Source organism: Martes martes (assembly GCF_963455335.1).
Source record: "Martes martes genome assembly, chromosome: 2".
Classification (NCBI taxonomy): Eukaryota; Metazoa; Chordata; class Mammalia; order Carnivora; family Mustelidae; genus Martes; species Martes martes.
This window is the reverse complement of record NC_137889.1, coordinates 19,339,552-19,367,175: the sequence shown is the minus strand read 5'-3', so window position 1 is coordinate 19,367,175 and position 27,624 is coordinate 19,339,552. Positions and strand designations below refer to the sequence as shown.

Here is a 27,624-nt window from a genome sequence, read left to right as displayed (position 1 = left end):
CATCTTACAGCATTTTACATCCACCTCAATAACGTCTGATGGCAGGGTCTGGGGCCTGGACAGAATTGTTATTTGGGTTTCCCCTTTAAGAAGCCCCTGAGACAATGATTTGGGTGTAAGGAGTGTATCAGAGATGCACTGAAAGAAGGAGGAGAACTTGGAAAGTGAGGAGAGCTGGTGAGGGGCTAGTGAGCTGCATGCACCCGTGACCCTGTGTTTGGCTACCACGTTACAGAACCACCCAGAAGTCAGCCGTATCAAACTTCCACCTAAGATGCTTGCAGACTGTGTGGTAGGAGTTGGAGGGCTTAGGGGTCTCTGCTTCTCAAGGTCTGGGGCCTCAGCTGGAAGGTTTCAAAGGCTGGAATGTTCCCACAGCTGGGCCTGGAATCACCTGGAGGTTTCTTCAGTCGTGCTGATGATGGATGCTAGCTGTCAGATGGCTCCTCGGCTGGGGCTCAACAGAGCACCTACACGTGGCCTCTTCACACGGCCTGGACTTCCTCTCAGCAGCACAACCTCAGGAGTCTGTTTGCCCTGAGGTTGTGCTGCTGAGAGGAAGTCCAGGCCGTGTGAAGAGGCCACGTGTAGGTGCTCTATTGAGCCCCAGCGGAGGAGCCATCTGACAGAACAGACTCCTTACAAGGTAGGGCAGGGCCCCAGGGCCCCAGAACGAATGTTCCAGAGAACAAGGCTACACAGCCTCAATTCTTCTAACCTAATTCTTCTAACCACATTGTGTTGGTCACAAGCAAGCGACGATCCTGCCAGGATGCTTGGGTGACTCAGTTGTTAGGCATCTGCCTTTGGCTCAGGTCATGATCCCAGGGTCCTGGATTGAGCCCCATGTCGCGTCAGGCTCCCTGCTCAGTGGAGAGCCTGCTTCTCCCTCTCCCAGAGCCACTCCCCAATCTCATGCTCTCTCTCTCTCTCATTCTGCAGTCTCTCTCAAATAAGTAAATGATTTTTTTTCTTTTAAGGTAATGATCCTGCCCTCATTTAAGGGGAGGGTAAAATAGAGTTCAGTTCTCAACAGAAGTATGTCAAAGAATTTCCAGCATTTTTTCTAAAAACAAAATAACACAAAAAAATTTGTCACAGTGTAGGCAACCGTCTTCCTTCTTGACTAGAAGTGTCAAAGGGAAGGCAAAATGTGAATTAACAAGTAATTACAATATAATGAACAGATAATTACAATATGACATGACATACAGGTGATATGAAACAGGTAGGTGCAGAGTATAATAGGATCACAGAAGAATGACGCTTAGCTTGGTCATGGGCTCAGAGAAGATGGATTAGCGTCCGTCAGATGGAGGTAGGGAGGAGATTTCAAGGAGGAGGAATAAAAGCAGCCGCTCGATGTGTGCAGTTTGGTAAAGTGGAATGTGGAGAGTGGCAGGTGAAAGTGGAAACAGAAGGTCATGAGAAGTCTTGAATGTCGTATTAACAGGCAGGGACCTTATTTTGGGGCAGTGAAGAGTCATTAAGGGTCATTGTCAGCATCTGGAGTAAAGATTATGAAGCCTGAATGGAGTATGGAGCTAGATAGTAAGAGATAGATTTGAGAAATAGTTAGAATGTAAAAGAATGAATCCTGGGGGGTTAACTGGGTGTGTGGAGTGTCGGTTTACCACTGGGTTCCGACCCTGGGTGCTCGGATGCATGCTGGTTCCAGTGAGACAATTGTGTAGGAGGAATTGGTTGGGGAAGGAGATGGTGAGAATGAGATCCCTGTGGCCATCCAGGTACACATGGCCATGTCTGAGTCTAAACCTGAGAGAGAAAGCAGGGCGGGAGAGATCAAGTTGAGAATTATCAGCAAATAGGAGAAGAAAGAGAAAGTCTAAGAAGGATACACAGAAAAGACAGAGCAACTCTTTTGACTCCAAGAATGTAGGTTTGAACTTGAAGTTCGTAGGTGATCACCTCAGTTGTCTTGATGATGAAGACAAGGATGTCTGTTGAGAGAAGTTGGAGCCCAAATACTGAGAGCAATTTTTAAAACAAAGAGAAACAACAAATATGGACCCTAGAAAGGAAGAAAGTTTCCCCTGTTGGTTCTGTGCAAGTCTTTGTAATTGTTCCTGATGCCCTCTCCTTGTCCTCAGAAATTCTAACCCCGAGTCCCACTCAGCAAATACGCAAAAGCATTGCTAAAAACCTGTTAGGGTCACACTCCCGTATACTCTCTGGCACCGTCACAGTTGATTTCGTTTGTTCTGATTCACATACTTATTGCAGAAGCACTAAATAAGAAAATCATTAACCATTAACTATATTTCACTTTAAGTCTTCACAAACAGAAACATCTATAATGAAATGGAAAGAGGTTCTTTTTTTTTTTCTTTTCCCTTGGTATTTAGTATTTATTGTTCCAGAACATCTTAACAACCCAGATTTGTGTGTTAGTATGAGTTTCCAGCAGATGATAGAAAGCAGGCTTCCTCTGTAAATCTTCCGTACTTTTCTTGAGTCTGAATCACAGAGAATTCAGAGTATCGATGCCCTAGGAAAGATGTTTTTCCAAGAGGAATTGGCAGGGCATCAGAATGTGTTTGAAGACCAAGAAGACAAGAAGAACAAGCTTTTCCTTCAGCGATCATGTGCTTGCCTTACTCAGTAGATACTAACAGTATAATTACTGTAGGCATGCACAAGTTTGGGTTTTTTTTCGTTTGGGGGTTCTTTTTTCACCTGTAAAAGGGTTTCTACTTAAAAAGGTTGAAAAACCACTGGTTTAGATAATCCGAATCCATGGATAATCCCCACATCTTCCCTTCAATGGCTACAATCGCCTTCCCCAAGAAAGCTCCCATCAGAGCTCCTAAGGGTGAGCCAAATGGACAGATCTGAGCTTTGCCCCCTTAATGAAGCATAGCAAATGACCAAAAGGCAAGCTGCCGAAAGAGAAATGAAAGGAACCCAGGGTCTGTATATTCCAAACTGGCTAATTGGCCCCTGAAAGATAGTGAGTGGTGTGCAAATGCCCCTTACTTCCTAACAGCTCAGCAGGGCCTCCATGGAAGAATCCAGCACCAACTGGGGGGTCACTGCAGAAGGGAGATTCTCAACCAGTGTCCTTTGTCCTTGTTGAAAGAACTGAAGGCCCCTCTTCACCGTGTTACTTTGCCATTTAGAGGGCTTGGGGGTGAAGGGGAAGGACAAGAAAAGGGGAAAGCTTTTCTTATGTTTTCTCTGCTACTTTCATAGAGACTCAAAAATAGTAATTTTCGAGGTATCTTCCTTTTATGGTCTTACAGTTGAACCCGATCTAGAATATAAAGACACACAGCAGGGTATAATGAGTTTGGAAACCAGAAACCAAGGAAAAAGAAAAATGGGCCCAAATCAGGCTGAGGATTTTAGCACAGGAAAAGTTGGATCCTCTGTGACCTAGCCTCCTGCGCGTTCACACTAGAGGCGTTTACAGTGGATATTTGCATAATAATGCCCACCTAAGTGGCCTTCTCTTAACTCTTAATTGAAAGCACTCCTCACCTCTGGATAATTTGTAAACATCTGCTTTTATGTCGGGTGAAGAGAAATTCAGAGCGTGCACACAAGGATAACAGAAACCCACAAAGTGACCTCCCAGAGCCCCTTGATGGAAGTGTAGTATCTCGCAACCAAGCGTGGTCTGGGCAAGAATAACTGAGATGGAGAAGAGCCCCCACTGCCTCCCTCTCTCCTCATGCACTCTCTTACCTTTTCCCTTTGGCCTTCCCTACCCTCTCTCTCTCTCTCTCTCTCTCTCTCAGCCTCTGGAGCTTCATCAGAAGCGAGAGCCTAAAACTACCCAAAACAACTTAGAATCTAATACTTTGCCTGCTGAACCACATTCATCTGCTGACCGTGAGACTGTGTGAAACCAACAGCCCAATCTCTACAGGGAACGCATGTTTCCGGGAAAAGATCAGATTTTACCACAGTTAGGGGTTCTCCCCATCAGAGCAAAGATATTTTCAAGTTAAAGAGAATATGTATATTTCCATTTGAATAGCAATTGGTCATTAGTAACTTGGTTTTAAAGTTGCTTTAAAAAACAAACAAACAACAACAACAACAAAACCCACTTCATCCTGTGATTGTTGCATCCTTTTCCCCTACCAAAATGAACTCACCCTTGAGACCATCCCATGACACAGGTGAAGGTCATTTTTATGTTCCTTTAAACTGTACTTTTGCATCTGGTTAAGCTTCTGAGGTGCTGTGTTCTAAGGCCTCTGAGACTTAGAGGACACTCTTAGGGGAAAAGAGCAAGTCCAGTCTGGTAAAAGGCACAGAGGGACGGCCTGGTCTCCAGAGATGTTACTCGAAGTGAAACTTCCATAGTAGGCTGAAGTTTGTGCCTTTGGAAGTTTCCATAAAGGGCTCAGAAGAAAAAAAAAAAAAAAAGTCTCCCTAATCTTGTTCCCATGCATCTACTGTTCATTTGAAGATGAAGATTATTTATGTTGAAGGAGCACTGCGGCCCCTTAGATGGCTCTCCAGCGGCAGAGGGCCGAAGGGATGCACTAATGTTTATCACTGGCACGGGACCAAGCATCACAGAAATGCAGGCTCCTTGGCTCGCCTCCCAAACTCTGCGTTCTCTCTGACTGACTTCAAGCCACTTTGTAAATGGTGTTGTTGTTTGAGGAGAACATTTCTCTCTGGGTTGCAGTTCTACAGGAGTTGATATTTTAACACCCTTCTTCTGGAAAGCTTCCCATTTCCAGTACTTCCCTTCACTGGATTCCCCTTTGAAGTAGGAGAACATGGCATAGGCCAGAGATTACATATCAGGCTTTTTTTCCCTCTTGAGGTTTGTGCCCATGTGTGAGTGTGAATGTGTGTCTGAGCTGGTTAATTGGTTGGGTGCAGCGAGTGTGGTATACCGGTGGCCGGGATCCTGGATGCGGTCCCCGAACATTTCACACTGAAGAAGGATACTGTGCAGCCTCAGATCCAGCTCGTATCCTCAAATGATATCAAGTCATTTGGCAATCACATGCGTGTGGTCGGCTGGAGACCATGGCATGCCGGACCCCAGGCTGGTCTTGCCCGACCTGTTCTGGTAGTATAACCCAGCATCCATACCTGGATTGCATCCCCCTCTATTCCCCACATATCTGTAGCAATTCCTATCTTTGCCTCTTTGCCTGCACCACATCCCAGGACTGGAATGTTCACCCCGGTCTTCACCACTGATTTGATGCTATGTGATGTCATGTGAAGAAGCCTCCCGGCCAGTTGTTTCTCCACAGTGAGCACTAGATAAAATATTTGCAAGTTGTTTCTATAGACTAGAGATACAAAGCCTGTTACCTTAGGTAGATAATGCCCAAAATCCTCCTCCCCGATCTCCTTTTTGTATAAAAAGAGAAAAACCAAGTGGCTGTATATTCAGAAACTGACTTCCAGGTCATACCACATTGCCTAGTTTTGTTCTGACTTTCTGACTAGACTGTGCTCTGAAGGTAGGGACCTGTCTTCACTTAATCATATGCTCCCCTACCACCCAGCAAAGTGCGATGTACGCGCGAGGCAGCAGATGCCTTGCTCAGCTTCTCATCGTTCCAAAATAAGTACGTGTCTCTCCTGAAAGCACCCCTCAAAGAGTGTGTACATCACTGGGGAAGAATGACTTTTATGAGCTTCCTGGAAATTAGGCTGATTCCCTTTGCTAACTGTGTAATCCAGGGCCACAGTTGGGCAGGACATGCCCAGCTCAGGGGCTCTCAGCCAAGAGGACACCTGGGACCTGGAGACCAGCCTGTCCTCAGGTCTCTAACCCCTGGGGGGAAGAGAGCTCTAGCTGAAGAGGTAAGGCCTTTTTCTAATTTGTTAAAAAGTACTGATAACTCACTAAGCCACATACATATGGGACAGTCTCCTGAGAGGGCACCTTTTCCCAGTTTATGGTTTTGTGTGGGTTAGCAAGGTTCAAGTATAACATAGGGAGTGGAAAGATGATCAAAATTAGTTTAATGAGCTGAGATATTTTAGCTTTCTATCATCACAGAGTCTATATAGATTTCTTTTTTAGATGTCCTTTTTAATTATAAAATACAGCTGTCTGCTAATATAAATGTATGTGTTAACATATGTATATTTATATACACACAGAGAGAACTTGATGTGGAATAAAAATGTAGATAAATGCAAACCAAATTTTTAGGAGCCCAGAGCTGCCTGATATTTACTAACTTACTCTAAAGGATGTCAGAAGGTTGCATTTTTACCTGTTCATGAATCTTTGACTTATTCATCTATTCTTTCAATAGATGTCTTAGGTTTGTACTATTTAAAAATAATAGATTACAACCCAGGAAGAGATGTGCAACTTTGTATACTCCACTCTGGAGACATGGCAAACATTTCTCCACGGGGTCAGAAAGGCCAGCAAAATGGTAGGGAGCCAGAGCAGTAGAAAGCTTTATTCTCTTCTTGCAAAACAACTGAAGGCATCTAAGAACTACTGTATGAGAACAATTTGTGTATCATCATAAAAGACCAGTGTTGGCAGGGACCTTGTAGCCATCTAAACAATCAGTCTCTTCACAGAGAGAAAATTGAAATCTGAAAGGTGCATTGATTTGTATTTTATTTCTTGTTTTAGAAATGTCAAATTATTTTCAGAAGCTACAATGTCTCTTCTTACCCCCTGACTCTTAGAAGTCAAAAACTTCTACCATAGCTCTGTTTTGTACAGCACTTAACATTGCACCTGCAGAAGCAGTAAATCCTTTTAGATAGAGATAATCTCATAATATTGATCTCAAGTTGCATTGACTTCAATAAGCTAATAATAAAAGATTTTCATTGCACTGCACACAATTTATCATAAATATTCCTAATTTATTCTTTTGGTTCCATCCATCTCCAATTCAAGTACAGTAAGATTTACTTACTTCAGAGTTGTAACACGAAAATTGTTAGAGTTCAATATATTTTTTAAAGGAATCCAAGAAGCTATGGTTTTATATACTCCAACACATTACCATTTTTCTTTTGTTCACTGTCGACATGATTGTAGGCAATTTCCTATGGATGTGAGTAAAACAACTGTATGACAAGGTTGACAGGCTAATTAGTGGGTTTGATATTTTATGTTTTAATTCTGTTTTTAACATCACTTTACAAAGAGGAGCAGACACTCTTGTAATCATATCTTCCATTAGTTGAGATAACTATACAATAACACTATTCACTGATGTCAGACAATCAACTCAAACTAAGATTGTTAAAAAGAATTGAACTAATAACTATATCCCTCGAAATTTACAGAAAATCAAGAATCTGTAGCAGTAAGTGTTGGAAAACTGGATGAGATTTAAAGAGAGTATATCCAAAGAAAGGTTGATGCGCCTTGATCTTGCAACATTTTACACTGCCAAAAATCTACCACAGACACTGTCTCTGGCATTCTTATAGTTATTTCTTATATTTTATGTGCTTTTCTATGTTTTGTGTTCACAGAATGAATTTTAGATTTACTACAAATAAATTATTCAGAATTTCAAATATGGGCTCCACATTAACTTCCAAAAATGGGTAATAATCTTAATTGCAGGGTGTTGTTTTTTTTTAATGTTACTTTACTTTTACTGCTTCTTCCTTCCTCGTACTATTAAGGTTCTGTATAATAAGTACCAAAAGTTCTAATCTTCGAACAATCCTTCTGAAGACTGTCAGCTATTTATAGTTCTTTCTTCTCTATTTTACTTTAATGGATGCTTTTAAAGCTGCTACAAATTAAAGGTCACCAAGGCTGAGTGAGTATGTGGCAATTTGTCCAAATTAACTTATTACTGTGGCCTGGTGGGTGATGATGAGCCATCTGGCTCCATTTCTTAGGAAATGTCCTCCGTGAAAGTGATTTCTGGGAGCAGGTTTAATTACCTTTCATCTAAACAAAACCTCTGGTTATCCTGTGGATTAAACCTGTGGATTAATTATTTTTAGTTTAGGAGGATCTGTCCTTCAGTATCTCATCTATTTCTACTGCACAAGAAAATTGACACAAATTAGCCCTAGAATAGCTATTTTTACACGTGGATTTAAAATAACAGACTAGGGGCGCCTGGGTGGCTCAGTTGGTTAAGCAACTGCCTTCGGCTCAGGTCATGATCCCAGAGTCCTGGGATCGAGTCCCACATAGGGCTCCCAGCTCCAAGGGGAGTCTGCTTCGCTCTCTGACCTTCTCCCCTCTCATGCTTTCTCTCACTGTCTCTCTAAAATAAATAAATAAAATCTTTAAAAAAAAAAAAATAAAATAAAATAACAGACTAAAGAAATTTGTCATTCTGTGAAAATGAAAAATGATACAAATTAGAAATATTGAATATGCAAATTTTTTAGCCCTACACTTTAGAAATGCAGTGTGTTCTCTCTCCTTTTTGCTTCTATATCCCCACATGAAAAAAGGGACTGCTTTAGACCCAGATTTTATCTATCTTATTTTGCAAATGTTGTAAATAAGGCACCACCATCCTTGGCCCATTGGATGGCACTGCACAATCCAAAAGACATTCATTAGGTGTTTCATTTTCAACTGTAAAATACCTTTTCCTTTTACTGCTTCATTATTAAATGGACATCCTTATAAAAATGCAAGAAACCTCAACATGCTTCCATTATTAAATTATTGGGTACAGCCCTATCACAATAAAATGTGCAGAAGATAACAGCCATCATCAATTAATTTGCTGTTAATAAATGTGTTACATGCTTCTATACTTACATGCCTCAAACAACTGGTTTTTCTTTGGGGAAATACCTGGCAGATATGATGAAGCAAATGTTAAAAGTACACAAATTACTCCATTTTCAAAGTGGCTCTTCTTATTACCATAAGTTTGTTAGACCTTACATGTTAAAATTAATATACCATGGTAATTGGTACTTTTGGTAGAGTATGTACAGTGATTACATATTGTCCTACCCACCTAGTACAAATAAGTCCTGAAAGGAATCTAGCTATTGGCCATAAAGCATGAGGTTTGGTGTAGACAAAAGTTGAGTTCAGATTCTGTCCATGCAGTTTAATAGCTGGGTGACCTGGCAAGGTACTTAACTTCCCTGGATGTCAGTTTTGTTGTTCATTGCAAAATTAGGCAATAATAATATCTCCTTTATAGGATGGTAATGGTGTTTAAAGGAGACGACTCGGGGCACCTGGGTGGCTCAGTTGTTAAGCGTCTGCCTTGGGCTCAGGTCATGATTCCTGGGTCCTGGGATCGAGCCCTGCATCACATCGGGCTCCCTGCTCTGTGGGAAGCCTGCTTCTTCCTCTCCCACTCCCCCACCTTGTGTTCCCTCTCTCTCTGTCTCTCTCTCTGTGTCAAATAAATAAATAAATCTTTTTTAAAAAATTAAAATTAAAATAAAAAAATAAAATAAAGGAGACAACTCAGGTAAACCACTGACTGCAGTGGCTGGAACTCAGCTGACACTAGGGGAATGAGCTTTCCTTTCTCTTTCCTTCTCTGAAAAAAGCAGAATAAGAAAAAGACTTCCCAGACAAGGCTTGACAAGGCCCCAGAATTCAGTCTTGCCTATCCATACCTTTACTAAGGAGTTCAAAATATCTTCTGGTTTGCCTTCTTTTCAGATGTGTTATTTACAGATCAGTTGTTTTGGTTTGGGTTTTTTAAGACAAAACTCTCTTTTCTTTGCCAAGATTCTATGCCAAAGCAACGCCCCCACCCAACACACACCGAGATTCAACTTTCCAGCATTTGTGTGCTTTATCTTGCTCAGTGTGTCTTCAAAATGTAACCCATACAACTCTCCAGTGTTCATTTGGCAGTTGTAACTGGCATGCACCACTGTTTTAAGTGGAACCTAAGGCAGATAGAGCAAAGGTGTTCTACCACTTAACAGATACTATCCTGGCTAGACTCCTTTGCTCTAAGATTGTAGCACTATGAAACAATTCTCTTCATTTTTTATATTGCCTTTGGATTTCCATATGTACAGAGCTTTTCTTCATAGGCTAAGTGTGTTGTCTTAAATTAACAGTGTAGCTAAAATATAAGTAATAATTAAGGCTGATTTCAGGATGCTAATTAGAATTAGCCTCAGATGCTTGTGTAAGGGGGAGATAGGCTTGAAATAGACCCACCTTACCCAGCTACAAACTAAATGTTTTGTTGGAACTTGCATTTGTTTTCAACTAATAGATGAGGGACCGGTATCTAGTTTAGAGTTAACTGCATGCCATTACCAGTTTTTTTGAAGACAAATAAGTGTATGAAAAATAACTACAGCCTGATCCATAATAAAGAAAGGAAGCATTACTTATTAGAGCTTGTGAGTGGGTGAAACTTCTGAGGCATTCAGTATTAACATGTTAGCCTCAGAGAGAGATGCTCAGCGATAGAATTCATCTCCCTGCGACCAGATCCTCAATTCAAGACTTACTGTAAGGATTACGGCATATAAGGTTGTATTTATTTAATACCAGACAGCTGGATGAAAATGAACAAGTCAGGCATGTCCAGGAATCAAAACATTGTATTGACAAAATACCCAGAGGACAGGCCAAATTATGCCACTTTCACTCATGTGCTTAAATATTTTATTGAAACTGAAGCCAGGTGATGGAAGATGAGGTGCATATTGATAGTGAGATGAGAGGACCTTTGTTTGAAATTCCTGTGGAGTACATTCTTATCCTATGCAATTTCTCTGTATGGAATATACTCCGTGAACCAAATCAAATATTAAAAATAATATTCAGTCTTTAAAATATCTTGGGTTTTTTGAGGAAAAAAATTCAACTGTTAGAAAAAAAAAATAAAGCATGTTTAAGTGTATTGAAGTTTCTCTCAGCTAAAATAAGAGTGTCTGTCTGAAATGAGGCTAACAATGGCCATGGGCTGTAACCAAAATAAACCAAGTTGTAAAGTACCTATTTAGTAGTCAAAAGTGTAAAACCATACTATAGTACATATAATATCAACACATATACATATAAATAAATACATATAGTAAATAAACACTGTATTTTAATACTTTGTTTTGCTTAATATGCCGTTATTTCTCCCAAAATATTGTTGTTCCTTCAGAGAAAGCAAACAAATAAACAAAACCAGTAAATGAAAGACCTTTATTTCCTTTATGTTAAAAAAAAAGTTTCGCCTATCACGAAGGAGACAATATAATGAGATAAATAGCTATTTTTGAGAATTTTGTTTAATACAATATGATATTTTATGCATGAACTATCTTGCACTAGCATTTAAAATTCCAAAAATGATGAGGTAGACCTAAGTCTCTTGCAAGTGCTAAGGCAACAGTCATGTCACTTGAAGCAAATTTGGGTAATGGGGGGCAGATTTCAGCCATGGCTTTCCTTACACACTAAGATTCTGGTTAAATCGTCAGGTTGGACTAGCAAAGAAATAAGAATGGCTGCATATTTTGTGTGTGTGACTGACAGAATCCTGAGCTGCCCCGCACAACGTACCCCATCCCAGCTTCAGCATCTACTGCTCCAGGACTGTCTGTACGGCCCCACCTGGCACTCTTGACTCTTTCCTCTCATGATGCTATTTCATCCCTAACCCCATCTGATCTCTGCTGTAGTTATCAGTGGTTGAGTACAATGGCGCCACCTCTTTTTTTTAGGAGAACAGCTGCTATCACACTGAGCAAAGAAGGAAGGACCCAAGAAGGGCCACTGTGATGGTCTTAGAGTGAACAAAAGTAAACACCGTGGGCTAACTTGGAGGTGCCAGATTTGCAGGGCTTCTTGGGTTATTTGTTTTCTGGAGACACCCACAGTTGGATATAGCAGCCTATAAAAAAGTCCACACAGGTTCCCTTTGTAAAGAAAATACAACTCAAGTGTATCTGCATATTAAAAATGACAATTCATAGTTCGTACTTTTTGTGAGAACTTTCAAAGTGAAGATCTACAAATTCCATTTGCAAACAATTAGAGGACAAGACATTCTAAAGTAATTGGAGCACTGTGATGTGGTCCGTAAAGTATGTTGTGTGACCTTGGACAAGTCCTATCTAGTCTCCTCATCTGTTAAGTAAGAGGTTGGGCCGGATTACTGTTGCTGTATCTCTCTGCTCTATCAACCTTTAGCTGGAAGTGTACAAGATTGTAAAGAATCATGGACCAATAAAACTAAAAGAAATTTCCAACTCCTTCCTTATCTCTGTTTTCTAAATTTTCTACAAGGAATAGAGATTCCTTTTGTAAATTAAGAAGTAATAATGGATTTGTATTCTTTTTTTAATATTTAAAATATATAGGAATAGAAACTTTAGAGATCATCTCCTTTAATAAATGAGGTCACAGAGGATCGAAAAGGTTGAGAAATTGACCCAAATGTACCCAGTAGTCAATGGTGAATCCAGGATCCTGACCGAATTCCTTTGACTCCCAGGCTAGTGCTCTTTGGTGATACATGGGAAGCATCGAACATGAAAGGGCATTCATTTCAATCTTTAACAAAGATAAAAAATGCTCACTTGATTTTTTTTCATCTTCCTATCAGAATTTAAAAGACACTGAGGACTAAGCAGTAAAACCAAGAATTTAAAGAACTTCAAGTCCAGGCATTGATTTGTAAAGTGTACACGTTCTGCAAAGGCTAGCCGCACTTTCTACTGTACTTAGTACACTAGCCCAGATTAGGAAGGTCCCATTCCTCTCCCCACTGTGACCCACCCCCCTTCCCTTTTCCACACCACAAGCAAAGTGGCAAATGCCCCAATCCTTAGGCATGAAGTCCTTTGAAAAGTAATCCTGAAAATGCTGTCTCTGGATGGAAGCCACCTTGACATAACACTGCATTTGGGCAGCCTCTCTCCCCTCAGCTCACCAATGCTAAAACAAAAAAGAGGAGTAGCATCAGCTTTGCAGCCTAATCTTGCTTTACAGTTTACTTTTAAAATTACCGGTGTCATGAGACAAACAGACAATGACTTTTAACTTAAGAAAAAAATGCAATGAACTAGTAAAAGCAAATTGCTGCATGAGTCTGATTAGGCTTTCTGAGGCGTTCTTCACTCTTGGCTGTGACCCTTTCTGGTATGCTGTCTGTTCACACCAGTAAAGGCTGAATATCATATTTTTGAAGATATCCTATAATCACTCTTTACTGGCTGAGAGTGCAAGAAATGGTTTATTGGCTAGTATTAGTAAAACATCAAAGTCCTTTCTTAGAAAGCAGTGCTGTTTCCCGCCTATTAGGTGTGCATGAAATCAGTGAACCTAATAAAGCAGTGAGGGCTCATTAGGAAGAGCAACAAAGTTTCCAGTGTCCTTTATGACCGTGCAGCCACCACAGAAGAGATCAAAGCCTCCGTCAGTGGTGTCTGTACATCTGTTTTCTTTTTATCCAATGTGTTATTTGGTTAGTTGTTTGACAACATCAAAGCTTCTGGCCATTAGGATCTTTGTCCACATGGGACCGAATTTATTTTACTAATCCATCTGGTCTGAGATATAAATGTTCCTAATAAGTGCAGGTCACCAATTTGAGGGAAATGAACACTTTCAGTATTTATCATTAATTTCCAGGGGACAGGTTCTCTTTACCAGTCTGGAGGTAGAGAGTCTCTTAGTTCATAAATCTTGTGAAGTTAACCATGTTCATTAAGGAAATGTCATGTAAACTTTTGAATCCAGGAAAAAGGATTCCCTCTCTTTCTCTCTTACCTTTTCTTTTTTCTTTTTTTTAATTTTAATTTTAATTTATTTATTTGACAGAGAGAGATCACAAGTAGGCAGAGGCAGGCAGGGAGAGAGCGAGGAGGAAGCATGCCCCCCGCTAAGCAGAGAGCCCGATGCGGGGCTCAATCCCAGGACCCTGGGATCATGACCTGAGCCGAAGGCAGAGGCTTTAACCCACTGAGCCACCCAGGCGCCCCATCTCTTTTGCCTTTTTCCTCTCATTCTCTCAATAGTTTTATTGAGATAGAATTCACATTATACAATTCACCCATTTAAAGTGTACAATTCAATGCTTTTTAGTATATTCACAGAGTTGTGAAATTTTGGAACATCTCATTGTTCCCAAAAGAAACGCTGTGTGACAATCAGCACACTGTATACCTTAAACTTGTGTGATGTTATAAGTCAATTATTTCTAAATAAAACTGGGGGAGAAGATAGAAGAAAGAAAGAAAGAAACTGTGCCCATTAGTTGTCAGTCTTCTTCCCCCCACCAACCTCCCCCTGCCCAGTCCTAGGCAACCATTAATCTATTTTCAGTTTCTATGGATTTGCCTATTCTGAATATTTCATATAAATGAAACTATCCAATATACGGTCCTTATTGACTAGCTTTTTTCACTTAGTATAATGTTTTCAAGGCTCTGATACCATAGCATGAGTCAGTACTTTCTTTTTTATTGCCAAACAGTATTCCATGGTATGTTCATACCACATCCAGTGTATCGACTTACCAGTGGATGGACATCTGGGTGGTTTCTGGTTTTGGCTATTAGTGCTACTGTGAACATTTGTGGACAAGTTGTTGTGTCTACATAACTTTTCTTTTCTCTATACCTAGGGGTGGAGCTGCTATGTCATTCAGTAACTCTATTCTGTCTTTCAAGAAATTGCCAGGCTGTTTTCCAAAGCAACTTTTTACATTCTTGCCAGCAATCTTATGAGAGTTCCAATTCCTTCACATCCTAATCAACACTTGTTACTGTCTTTCTTTTTTATTTTGGCCGTCCTAGTGGGTACAAAGTGGTATCTTTTTGTGGTTTTGATTTGTATTTCTTGTTCTCCATGCATGGCTAATGCTGTTGAGCATCTTTTAGTGCTTAATGGCTATTTATGTGTCTTCTCTGAAGACATTTCCATTCAGATCATTTGCCCATTTCTTAATTGGCTTATTTTTCTTTTTATTATTGAGTTATAAGTCTTTCATGTATTCTGGATACAAATCCTTTATCAAATACATAATTTTCAAAAGCTCTCTCTTTTTAATGATATTTAAATGTTCTCTGGGAATTGTGCATTTCCTGTTTATTTGAACAGGAGACTCCTTAAAAAGGAATCGTGAGTCACAATAGAGGAAATAAAGTCTATTTCGGAATCCTCTCCTTTCCAAATATACAAAATCAAAGAGAAAAAAAACTAATAATAATATTAGAACAAGAACTTAGTAAGTAAAGTTACCATGGCCATTTCAGTTTTGTTGCAACAGTAATTATTCATGTTTGTATCCACAGAGTTTATTTATAAAGTATGATATATAGAATCTGTTGTAATCAGCTCTGTGAAATATTACAGTTATCCCATTTACTGATTAAAGAAAAAAAAAACAGAGTGGAAGGGAAAAGGCGTGGAGGCATTAAGTATTTTGTCACACTTAAGTTCAGCCTAAACACCAGCTATGTAAATGCCAAAATATTCAGGCCAAAGTTCATTAAACAAAATATAAAAGCCATCAAACCAGTTGTACAAATGATTTTTTTGACAATTTATGCACATTTATATGTGATATCTGAATAAGAGATGAGAAGTAAAACAACTATGCCATGATAAACAGCCATAGTGATAATCACATGATATGAAACAGCGAAAGAACTTGAACTTTCATCATGTTTTATAACACAATAGGTCTTCTCCCCTGACCGTGTGCACTGATGTTGGGGAACACAGTACAACTAGAGAGACTGTATCTTGAGTTTTTATCCAGCAGCGATGCATACACTCCTGAGAATAGTACACACTACTCTGCATTTAACTGGCTGTGTGACCTTAGGCAATCTAGAGGCTTCTCCCAGCTTTATCTTCATCATCTAGGAAATTCACTAAGATTCCTGTTCCTGCCTGTGTGGCCTGTAGGTTTCTGCTGCATGATCTCTGAGATAATATGGATTGGGGCCTCGGGGCGCCTGGGTGGCTCAGTGGGTTGGGCCGCTGCCTTCGGCTCGGGTCATGATCTCGGGGTCCTGGGATCGAGTCCCATATCGGGCTCTCTGCTCAGCGGGAAGCCTGCTTCCCTCCCTCTCTCTCTTTGCCTGCCTCTCTGCTTACTTGTGATCTCTCTCTGTCAAATAAATAAAATAAATCTTTAAAAAAAAAAATATGGATTGGGGCCTAAATACAAGGGGAGGAGGGGCATAAGAAAAGATGTGATCTCCTGGTATCTGAGTAGGAGAGAGGTAACAAAAATGGCATGCTGTTACAGGTCTTGTTGCTGGTCACCATGTGAAGTTTTATGTAAAAGTAGGATGAGTTGTTTTTGTGAATATTATCACTAAAGCAAGCAGGAGATACAGATTCAGCTCTGTAGGCGGTCCCGTCCCCATGCCCCATAGACTACACAGAGTACTAATGAACTATTTCTCATTCGAGCCCAGTTTTTGCCACAGTTGTAATGGAGATTATCCCCTCACAGTATTAGTCTTTGGAGTTCCAGTTTAGCCCATACCCAAGACTGATTCAAACCACTTGAAGGAGGCTCAGAAGCAGTCAAATCTATAACTAGAACAATCCACTATCCCAGGATCTTTCCTCAGATCAATGCCCAAGCATTTTCCAGGGTTGCCAAGGTTCCAGAGTCAAGAGAGACTCAAAGTTGTGTTCGTGGCAGAAAATCAAATAGCTTCCATCCACACAGAGAAAAATATCCTCTGAAATGAGATAGGTCCCATGGTCTGAAATTAGAGCATATTGTATATATAGATCATGCTGGAAAATCTAGAACCTATGATTGCCATTTTTTTGTGACTTTCAAGAGGTGCCATTAGCATCTTCCCCAAAGGACAGAATGGTGGCTTAGGAAGCAAAGTTCACACTTCCAGAATTTAAGTTCTGAGCCTGACCATGCAAGTGGACTGTGCAGTCAACTGTGGGGAAGAGTAACTGCTCTCTGAGTCAAGTTTAGTCAGTCTATTGGCATTTATGAATAATAAATATTACAGTAGGCCAGGTCTCTTTGGATTATAAAGTGCTATATAAATGTATGTGCTGTTCACTATCATGTAAGAAACACTAATTTCTGTCTCTACCAGAATATGAAAACATATGTGAAAATACCTTTAAGTTCCTAGAGAAAACTAAAAATATAAATTGAAATTAATACTAATCAAGAGTGTCACATTCAAATTGATTAATCAACTTTTGTAAAAATAACAACTTTCCAACTGTGGGGGGAAAAAAAGAAAATCTCCACTTTTTTTTAGTTTTGTTTTTTGCCAAAAATGGACTCTTGTACATGGAAATCTCACCTTCTATGTGCTATACACTCAATTTCGAGTTTTTAGTCCCCTTTCAACCAGTGGTGAGGTCAGAAATACCTGTGCAGGGGGAAGGGAGAGAATGAAATGTTTGCCCTCTCTGCTTGTAGGTAACAGCTAGATTGTTCACATTCCTTCCTGAACTCTGTTGGACAAATCTCTTGACTTTCCATGTCTGGGAAATCTTCAAATGTAAATGTGATGATGACATTGGTTGGAGTGCCTGGGGAAGGAAGCCTTTGAAAGCGTCTTAAGGCTACTTCAGCAATCCAGGGGAAACTTGCTCTTAGTTAAGAGCCACTTTGCAAAAGAAATATGACTTTCTTACAGGCAGAACTCCCAACTTTACATAACAATATCAGCTTTCTAGTTAAAGTCACACAGAAGTATAAAAGAAACAGACACTTCCGCCCTGTGCAACCTATGCAGCAGACTTTAATTCCTTGAGAGTAAGTTGCTGGGCTCTCCAAGAATTCTTCAGATTGTTCTTTCATTTCCTGATATAAATAGGAAAACTCATTAAAAACCTAGTGAAGAAAAGAATGACAGAGCCCCTAATCCAAGAGCCCATCTTTACCTCCAAAATTCCTTTTGGTTTTGTCCTTGGTGGTTGACTTAATCAATGTATAATATCATGATGGGGTAAGTAACTTGGCCATTAACCCTGGGAGGAGTAACTACAGTAGAAGTAGCAGGAAGAGAGAAAATGTATAAACACTCACTCCTATGGATACTGCCCTATCTCACCTTTACTGTACACCCTGTCCTGTGCTATTATTGGGGGAGTGAGGAAATATTGTTTAGGAGGAAGTAGCTCCTTGAGTAAGGAAGTGGGCAGTGCAGGAAAAACAAATCAGAACCTTCCCAGAATAGAATTCACCTTTGACTACCACAGCAAGCTCCCCGCCCCATGTCCAAGTTTTGCCAGACAGGGATACACATGTCAAAACCTGTCTGAGCCTGCCCTTCCCCATAAACAATCATGGATATTCTTCTGAAATTAATGTCACTGGCATTTGTAGCTCTCAAATACTACTTAGGCTCTCTCTCAAATCCGGCATAAACAGATGAGTCTGCACCATTTGTTCTCACTTTGCAAAGAATTTCACATACCCCCAACAGCAGCAGAGACACAAAAAAATTAATGAGATTAGTGGCCACTTACTTCATGGATAAGCTGTTTGACCAACAGGACTGAAATCTGCTTGTAGACGATGAGATCCTCTAGAAAATAGACTCTGGTTTTGTGTACATGTCTCAAAAAGACAAGACATTCACTGTTTTTATAGAAGGTTCACTGTTTTTATAAAAGTTACATGGGTGCTTTATAGAGCAAACAAATTTAATTTTCCCTGAGAATTTCAGCCTCCTTGGAAGAGTAAATGAGTATTTCTTGTGTTCACCTGGCTCTAAGTAACTTCTTATTTTGTTTTGTTCTGTGTGGCTTAAACAACAAACATTTATTTCTCCTGGTTCTGGAACCTCAAAAGTCCAAGATCAAAGTGCTAGAAGCTTCAATGTCTGATGTGAGCCCACTTCTCTTTTCTTTTTTCTTTCTGCCACCAAAATTGTCCTTAATGGTCCTTCACAATTATTTTCGCTTGGGCTTTTTGTTGCATGCACCTCAAATCTTTGCAGCCTCTACTATACCCCAGCTCTGGCCACTTCGTTTTTCTGCTCACAGACCTTCCTCCACTGTTTATTTTAAAATAAAGTTCAAATACTTCTGCTTGACAGTGAATGTCTGCATAATCTTGACCACCACTTTTCCAGCTTCCTCACACTTCTTATGTTCTACATTTCATTCACCTTGTCATGCACATTCGAGTATGTAGAATTTTTTCCTATAACTTTTCCATGATTAGCTCTTAAAGACTTCTCCTTAGAAATGCCCTATTAGCCAGTGCAAGCCGTATAGACATCTCTGTTTTCCAGGAGCCCGTGAAGGACAAACATGACATATGACATATGCCCAGTAAAAAAAAACTCGGGCTCTAATGACACCACACTCTAAAATTGTTCAGGTATTAAGTGGAAAGAGTTTATGTGAAATGCTAAGTAACTTCTAATCAAAAGATCCCAAATGTTTTTATCACCCCCCGCAAAAAAAAAAAGAAAAGAAAATTGTTTGCGTGTGTATAGTCACTCCAAAAATTACATAATCTAATCATGGCAGTTCAGGGTAAAATAAATGCAAAAAGAAACAGCTTCTTACACGTACTTTCAGTACATTTTGCTTTTCATTAGAGTTGGTTTCAGACATTCTTCACATTTTTAGGAAATCTTTTGATTTGTTTCTGTTTTACTGCGTAATTTAAAACTCTCCACCTTTTACTGAAGTGTACTAACCACTGAAAAATTAAAAGCAATATAAAAATAGGAACAGTTGAAGCCAGTTTTAAAGACTTTAAGGCTAAAATAAATGTTTCAAATTATAATACTCTACTTTCATATATATGTATTCCTAGCAGACCAATAAAGTGGAGTGCTCGTTGTTTATTGGAAATGGACATTCCAATGGTGTTAGCCAACTAAGTAATTCTTTTTTAAAGTTTCCTGTGCAAAAATGTGTACAAAGAAATGTTTCTATACCAATTAATGTTGATAGTTTGGTTTGGAACATTACGTTAAATGAAAGTTTTATATTCTCTTTTTACTATATTTAATGAATATCATTGGTGGTCAATTTTTCTCTTCTAGAATTTTTTATCTTTGTCAGATTATAGAAAAATAGCAAGGGAATGGGCAAAAATAGACATAACACAAAAAGCAAGGTTTCAATAAGGTAAATAGATTATTTTGTTTAAATAAGCATTTACCATTCTTTAAAAAAAAATCATAGCCAGCTTTTGTGCAGAGATGGTACATAAAACATCAGTCACCAACTGAAGGACTAGCTAGACAGGGCCAGTTCCAGTCTGATGGGTCAGAAAAATGAATTTTTTTTTTTTAAAGATTTTATTTATTTGACAGAGAGAGATCACAGTAGACAGAGAGGCAGAGAGAGAGGGAGAGAGGGAAGCAGGCTCCCTGCTGAGCAGAGAGCCCGATGCGGGACTCGATCCCAGGACCCTGAGATCATGACCTGAGCCGAAGACAGCGGCTTAACCCACTGAGCCACCCAGGCGCCCCAGAAAAATGAATTTTATTGAGTTTCTTCTCTGTGCACTGCTCTGTAATACGTGATAGTCTTTCACATTATCCTTTAACAAACCTATTAGTGTGACTCTCCCTGTTCAGCAAATGAAGAAGTTGAAGGTTAAGTATTTAGGAAGATTGCAGAAAGTCACACAACCAGCAACTGATAGAAATAGTATTTCACCCAGGTCTGTTTGATTCTGAATCCTGAGCTCCTCTCCTAACAGAGAAAGAAGGTGCTGCAATACCTAGAAAGGAGAGTGGTATAGAAGAGCAGTATCACAGGAAAATGAGCAGCGGAGTCCAGAGGGAAATGATAGTGAGAAGCAACAGTTGTGGAATCACCAGGTGGTACTCAGATTTCAGTTTTGCAATTTTAGCAGGTAAAATTTGGGTACTTCTGATGATGGAGCAAACCAAAGGTCAGAAGGGAGAAATCAGAAGAAAAAATGTTAATATCTTATTGCCTTTTTGAAGTTGTGTCTTACATAAACTATCAGTACACTCAACAACTTGCTGATGTGGAATGTAATTTTCCTTTCTTAAAACATTTAGCGTAAGAGCTCAAAATCTAATAGAGGACCATTTACACCAACCACCTTTCTAGGTTTAACTTTCCTCCATAACCTCTAGGGATTTAAGACATGGCCCTTCCTTTAGGCTTTTTCTTACTTTTGATAGCAAAAATGGGTGATTAAGAGATTTAACGGAATATTTTTGAGGGTGGCCCTAAATTTTTGGGTTGGTTTTTTTTTTTTTTTTTTTTTTATGTAATACAATTCTCTGTGATATATGCCATTGCATGGTACCATGAATGCTGGAGGCTGCCAAGAGATATTAATTGATGAAAATAATAAAAAGGTCTTCTTAGATATTAGATTCTTTTTACTTTTTTTTTTTTTTTTTTGACAGAGATCACAAGTAGGCAGAGAGGCAGACAGAGAGAGAAGGGGAAGCAGGCTCCCCGCTGAGCAGAGAGCCCGACATGGGGCTCGATCCCAGGACCCTGGGATCATGACCTGAGCCGAAGGCAGAGGCTTTAACCCACTGAGCCACCCAGGTGCCCCTAGATATCAGATTCTTGATTGTTTCTTAGAAGAACAGCTTGAGTTTAACTTCTACTTGGCAATGCTTTCCTTGATATTAGGAAATGGAAACCCTTTGGAAGCCATTTTTCCTAGGGAGTAGGATGGTTCTGGAGTTGACAGCCGGTTTCTGAGTCCTCTTCCCGGTCTGGATGCCTCTGTTTGGGTGTGCGGCCAGCAGCAATCAGCTGGGTCAGTGGTGTCTAACATCCCCCGCGGAGCCAGGGGCTGGCAGGACAGTGCTTGTTTAGTTTGTAGGGAAAACTTGTGAAAGGGGATGACCTTAGTTCAGGGCTGAGAAAACCCAATGAGTTTAAAGTGGCTAAGAAGTGAAGACTCAAAAGATAGTCCCTTCACCTTCTGTGTGGGAATAACCTCCAGTCCTCCTGTGGCCCAAGTCTATGCCGTTCAGTTTAAAATGCTCATCACCTAACACCTTCTGTGCGGCTGCCTCTCATCACTCAGCCAGCAGCCAGGCCTGCTGACGTTCTTCGCTGTGCCCGTGCAGCTCTCCCCGAGCTTCCCCGACAGGGCCTGCTGTCATACTTCCCAAGGCTGTTGATCTCCATGTGAACGGTTAGCAGTCCCCTTTTCGAACTCTGTATATTTCAGTTACACTTTAATGCAATAATAAATTGATGACAAATTGCCTTATTTAGTTCCTAAAGCAATGATGTATGGATTCACTCTGGATATAGAAAAAATAAATAGGCTGTGTGTGTCCCCACCTCTCCCCTCCACAGCGACACCATGTTGTAAAACAAATGTAAAAATTGATGAACTGTGAGTGATTCCAAGGACTATTTGCCTCTTTTTTTCAGAGCAGTATGAACATAGGATCTGATTACAAGAGCCAAAGAATATGTCATCCTGTTTTCTGTGTTTACTTATTGATAATTATATTTAACAGTTGGGGAGTGTTTGGTCTCCTATGAAAATATACTTAGTGCTTTAAAGCAATTCCTACTTGGATCAGAATTATAGAATGTAATAGATAATAGAATGTAAGGACACTTTAAATGTAAAGAGCATTTCCAAATGAACCCCACTGACCCATAAGCCATTCTGCTCAGTTTCTGTCTTTATCTTAGCCTTCTTTGCTGGAAATTTGAATTTTGTATCTTCTTTGTGCTCAGAAGCCCACCTTGTTCAAAAAGGCCCCTATTGATACCATCACCCCTGAAATCATTATCCATCGTTCAGTTGGGTACATTGTAAAATATACAAAACATAAAATTCACCATTTTAATCATTTTAAAATGCATAATCCCAGAGCATTTAGTACATTCACAGTGTTGTGTCACTGTCATCATTATGTAGTTCCAAAACATTCTCATTTCCCCAAAGGGAAACCAGCATTTCCATTAAGCAGTCATTTCTGTAGCTCCGCAGCACCTAGAAACCACTAATCATGTTGTGTCTATGGATTTGCTCACCCTGGATATTTCATATAACTGAAATTACATAACATGTGGCCTTCTGTGTCTGGTTTCTTTCATTTAGGGAAACAGTTCCAAGGTCCATCCATGTTGTAGCATGTATCAGTTCTTCATTCCCATTTTATAACTGAGTAATGTTTCATTTTGTGATTATACTACATTGTATTTGTCCATCCGGTCACGGGCATTTGGATTGTTGACTCTTTTCAGCTCTTGTGAAAATATATTTCTCATGAAATGTGTTTAGCTAGTTAGCTATTTTTCAGCTGCTATGAATATTCTTATGCAAGTTTCAGTGTTTTTTGTTTTTTTTTTTTTTTTTCAGTTCCTTTGGATGTATACCTAGGAGTAGCATTTCTAGGTCATATGATTATATTTTTAACTTAATGAGGAACTGCCAAACTGTTTTTCACAGAGGCTGCACCATCTTACATTTCTACCAACAATGGGGGAGCTTCCAATTTCTCTACATCTTTGCCAACATTTGTTATTTTCCTTCTTCCTTTTTTTAAATTTTTTTTAAATTTTTTTTTTTAATTTTATTTATTCATTTATTTATTTATTTTTTAATTACAACCATCCTAGTGGGTGGGAAGTGGTAGCTCATTGTGGTTTTGATTTGCATTTCCCTGATGGCTGTTGACCTGGAGCATCTTTTCTTGTACATGTTGCCAGTTGCTGACCTTCTTAAGAGAAATGACTATTGACTTGCAAATGTATTCTCCCATTTTATGGGTTGTCTTTTTGCTCTCTATAGAGCACAAAAGTCTTAACTTTAAGTCAAATTTGCCTGGAGCTTTTTCTGTTGTTGTTATTTTTACTTTTGGTGTGATACCTAAGCATCCATTGCCAGATCCAAGATCATGGACATTTACAACTCTGTTTTCTTTTTAAGAGTTTTATAGTTTTACCTCTGAAATGTAGATCTTTGATCCATTTTGAGTTAATTTTTGTATTTTGCATGAGGTAAGGGTCCAACATCATTCTTCTACATATGGCTATCTAGTTGTCCCAGCATCATTTGTTGAAGAGACTATTCTTTCCCTGAACTATTCAGTTTTAAAAGTCAAAAGTGTTGTACTTAATAATTGTATATGGCTTTTTTTCAGTTATTCATACATGTCTGTCTTCTCTCTATAAGAAACTCATTCAGGGGAGAAGATTGATTTCTTCAATGTTTCCTGTGTTTTATAAAGGACTAAAATGGTTTCCAAAGTGGGAAAAAAGAAGTCAGAGAGAACTCAAGATTTTGATCCAGGAAAATCAGGGTAACTTTTTTGAAAGATAAATTGTAATCTTTTCAAAATACAAAATTAGTAAGACAGTCTCTGCCCTGAAGATGTTCATAGCCTAATGGGGGAAACTCACACATCAGATAGCTACCAGACACATATAGTTGTATAGCACCTGAAATGTGCCTAATTCTGATCGAGATTTGCTAAAAGAGCAAAATATACACTGAATTTCAAAGGCGTAATACAAAAAGAGGAATGCCAAACATCTTATTAGTCATTTTTATATTAATTACATTTTGAAATGATAAGGGTTTTTTGGTATGTTGGATTAAATAAAATACTATAAATCTAATTTCACTCTTACTTTTTACTCTGTTAATGTGGCTTATATTGTATTTCCATTGGAAAATACTGATATAGATAAATAGAAAATCAAGCAAGTGTCTCACAGAGACACTAGGAAGTGGTAGAGGTGATATTTATAGCCATTTCTTAAAAGTCTATAACCTTGGTTTTTAATGACTACCCTATACAACTCCAAGTCAGCCAGAAGTAAGAAGATATGATTGGTGGCTCCAGTTTGAAACTGGAAGGTGAGAGAAGGGTCTGTAACACATACTGAATGCAGAACATCTTCAAGAAATATAAACGTGATACAAACATCCTGCCCACACTTCAGATCTCATGGGGAGACATACCTGACCCACATTCTTCAGCCAGAGAACAACAATAGCTTAAGCCAGTGATTCTCAACCAGGGATGGCTCTGGCCATGTCTGAAAACATTTTTGTTTGTTACAACTGGAAAGTACTACTAGCATCTAATGGGTAAAGAGGCCAGGGATGTCAGTGAATTTCCTGCAACACATAGGATGGCTCCTGCACAAGAAAGAATTCTTTGGTTCAGTGGACCAGTAATTCTGAGGTTCAGAAAGCCTGGATTGTATGTTACTAGGGTGTATTTCAGGGAAAGAAGAGCCAAATGTTGCAGGAGCTCTCAGGAAGACTACAGGAAGGAAGGGACCTTTCAGTGAGTCTTGGAATGCAGGCAGGTCCCAGTGGGTACAGGGATGGGGCAAAATGGCCAAGAGAATCTTACCAGTCAGGAGTGTAGCCAGTGGGAGGAAGTAGAAATGGATTCGAGCGAAGAGTGTGTCATAAAAGGAGCAGCAGCAGCTAGAGAAATGGTTTAGAATTCAGATTTGGTCTCTAAACCTTTTCATTCTACTTGGCAGCTGAGTGGCATTGAGCAGATCACTTGGTCTTCCTGAAATTCAGGGTCACCCTCTGTCAATGGGGATAATTTTAATCAAATGAGATCCTCTCTGTACAAACAACTGTGTAACTGAAAATAGAAAATATTGTTGTTAACTTTATCATTGTGGTTGTTACCAGATTGAGTTTGTTCCAGAGTGTGAGGCTTTGAAAGCCCAACATGGAGAGGGGGTTGGGTCTCTGGACCAGGAAAGCTGTTAGTGGGGAGCGATGTCATGGAAAGTTCACTTGGATACAGTGTGCAGGGAAAATGGGAGCAGCGAGGGAGTATAGTGAGGAAAATCATCTAGGACACCTTTCCAGGGAAACAGCATGGATGGATGACAGGTGCCACAGGGGAGGCAGCTGGCAGAAGGCCCTGTGCCACCACGTTCACTGGCAGCTGCCTCCCTTGTGGACCCACTTCCGCAACCTGATGGCAGTTGAGTGACTTGAGCCGCTCTTCCCAGGGCACGCTGGGGGATGTTACGGCTTTTGTAGAAGTGGACAGAAAACTGGCAGGTCACTCCATGACCTTATGCACTAGCCCTATGTGTTGAGTGAAAACCACCTGTGGTTTCTAAGACCAAGTATTTAATATTTTCTCATCAACATGGAACTCTACAAAAATATGGATTCTGTATTTTCCTTGAACTTTGTTTCACCTTCAACAGCTCTACCATCACAATATTTCTTGGAGCAAAACGTATAAAGAAATGCATTTTCATAACTCTTGGAGGTTTAATTTTCCCCCGTTTAATACTTGAATTCAAATTCTCCCAGCCTGACACCAAGGCAGAAAATTTCCCCATGTTAATTATTTTTAATTTAAAATAATTTATTTTATAAGACATTTGGGAAATGGCCCAGCAGTTTTATTGTGCTAAGAATGTGGAGAATGTGGGCTCCGCATGTAAGCTTCCAAAGGGCAGGGACTTGGGGTTGTTTTGTTCACGGCCTTAATGCTGGTGCTTAGAACAGTGCCCGGCCCATGATAGCACTCCATAAATTATTTGTCGAATGAGTGAGAGAATGTCCCGATGAACAAGAAGCATACGTTGTTTGTGCACTCTCCCTAGACGGTTGTGTGATTGATCGAGTGCCGTGTGCGTCTGTGGTGCTGGGTATGACAGTATCTGACCCCCAGTCATGAGCTAAGACTGTTATCAAAGCTGTCTCACGGAGACCCATCTATTGTCACTCCTTCAGGGCCACAAGCACTCAAGTCAAGTGTTTTCTTCTCTCCCTTTTACCTCCTCTGGAGCCCAGCAGAGGTAAATCAGTAAAGTTGGAAGTGGAGGAAGATAAGAGCACAAAGGGATCAAATCCCACCCCCACCCCAGCCCCCCGGAAGTGGTAATTAGTTTGTCTCCCTACACCTTCCCCCAAGAGTGGCCTTTCCATGCTCCTGAAGAAGAAAACATCCCCCGGGAGGGCGTGTGTCTGGCAGGACTGTTACACTCCCGTCAACTGGGCTGCTACAGAAGTAAGGGCTCTTCAGTTAAGACTTGACAGTATGCCAGTTCCGCCAATGATAAGAGAAGCCTGAAACACCAACAAATCACCACACACCGCCCGCCCTGTTTCCCAATGTAGGGCTGCAAGGCCACCAAACCAAACAAATAGGACAGCTATCCTCAAAGCTTGCCAATATAGTTCTGAAAATGTTTTTTAAAAAAAAAAAAAAAAGCTTTCCTAAGGAACAACGGAAGAACACTTAATAGATCATTGACGGGTGCCCTCCAGAGTTAAGAGGTCCCTCAATGGCACATTTTCCATCCTCATTAGCCATTTTCCTTGTCCTGAATAACATTTCTTCACTTTCTACATCAGCTTGCCAGGTGTTCCATAGGATACTTGAAGAAGTCTTCGTTTGGTAGGAGGGAAGCCCAAGGATATTTTACTCAAAATATGTCTTCTTATAAGGGAAAGGAAGCAAACAAAAAAGGTATTTATCCTGAGATGCATTAAATTATCAAATTCTCATTAAACATCGGTCAGAGATTCTACTGCACAGTTGGAGCCTTACTGCAGACAAAGTAAGGCTCCTAAAAAGTGAGATTTCATCATTGAAGAGGAGTTCAAGAGAGGAAGGAATCTGCCATGCGGTTTCTCTTCTTCTATTTCAGAACTGATTCGTGGGGAAAAGCCAGCTTTACTAAGTTTCTTTTTTAATGCTATGCCCTTGAAAATAGTATATTCTTGGGTTTAAAACCAATAATTTTCCAACATCTTCCCAAAAATCTGGAGTCCTAAAATATTT

At 39.9% G+C, this 27,624-nt stretch overlaps 1 protein-coding gene and 1 pseudogene across 2 annotated transcripts in view; both read left to right on the top strand.

Annotated features, from left to right (window-relative positions):
* The window catches only part of LOC308338991, a 60,841-nt pseudogene extending 33,968 nt beyond the window's left edge, over positions 1 to 26,873 (top strand). The window contains exon 2 of the transcript in view: positions 26,636 to 26,873. The product of the transcript in view is annotated as an uncharacterized misc_RNA (transcript). The remainder of the gene's footprint in view (positions 1 to 26,635) is intronic.
* Positions 1 to 27,624, top strand: part of LOC308338758 (rho GTPase-activating protein 7) — a 414,690-nt gene that overhangs the window by 276,470 nt on the left and 110,596 nt on the right. The window lies entirely within an intron of this gene.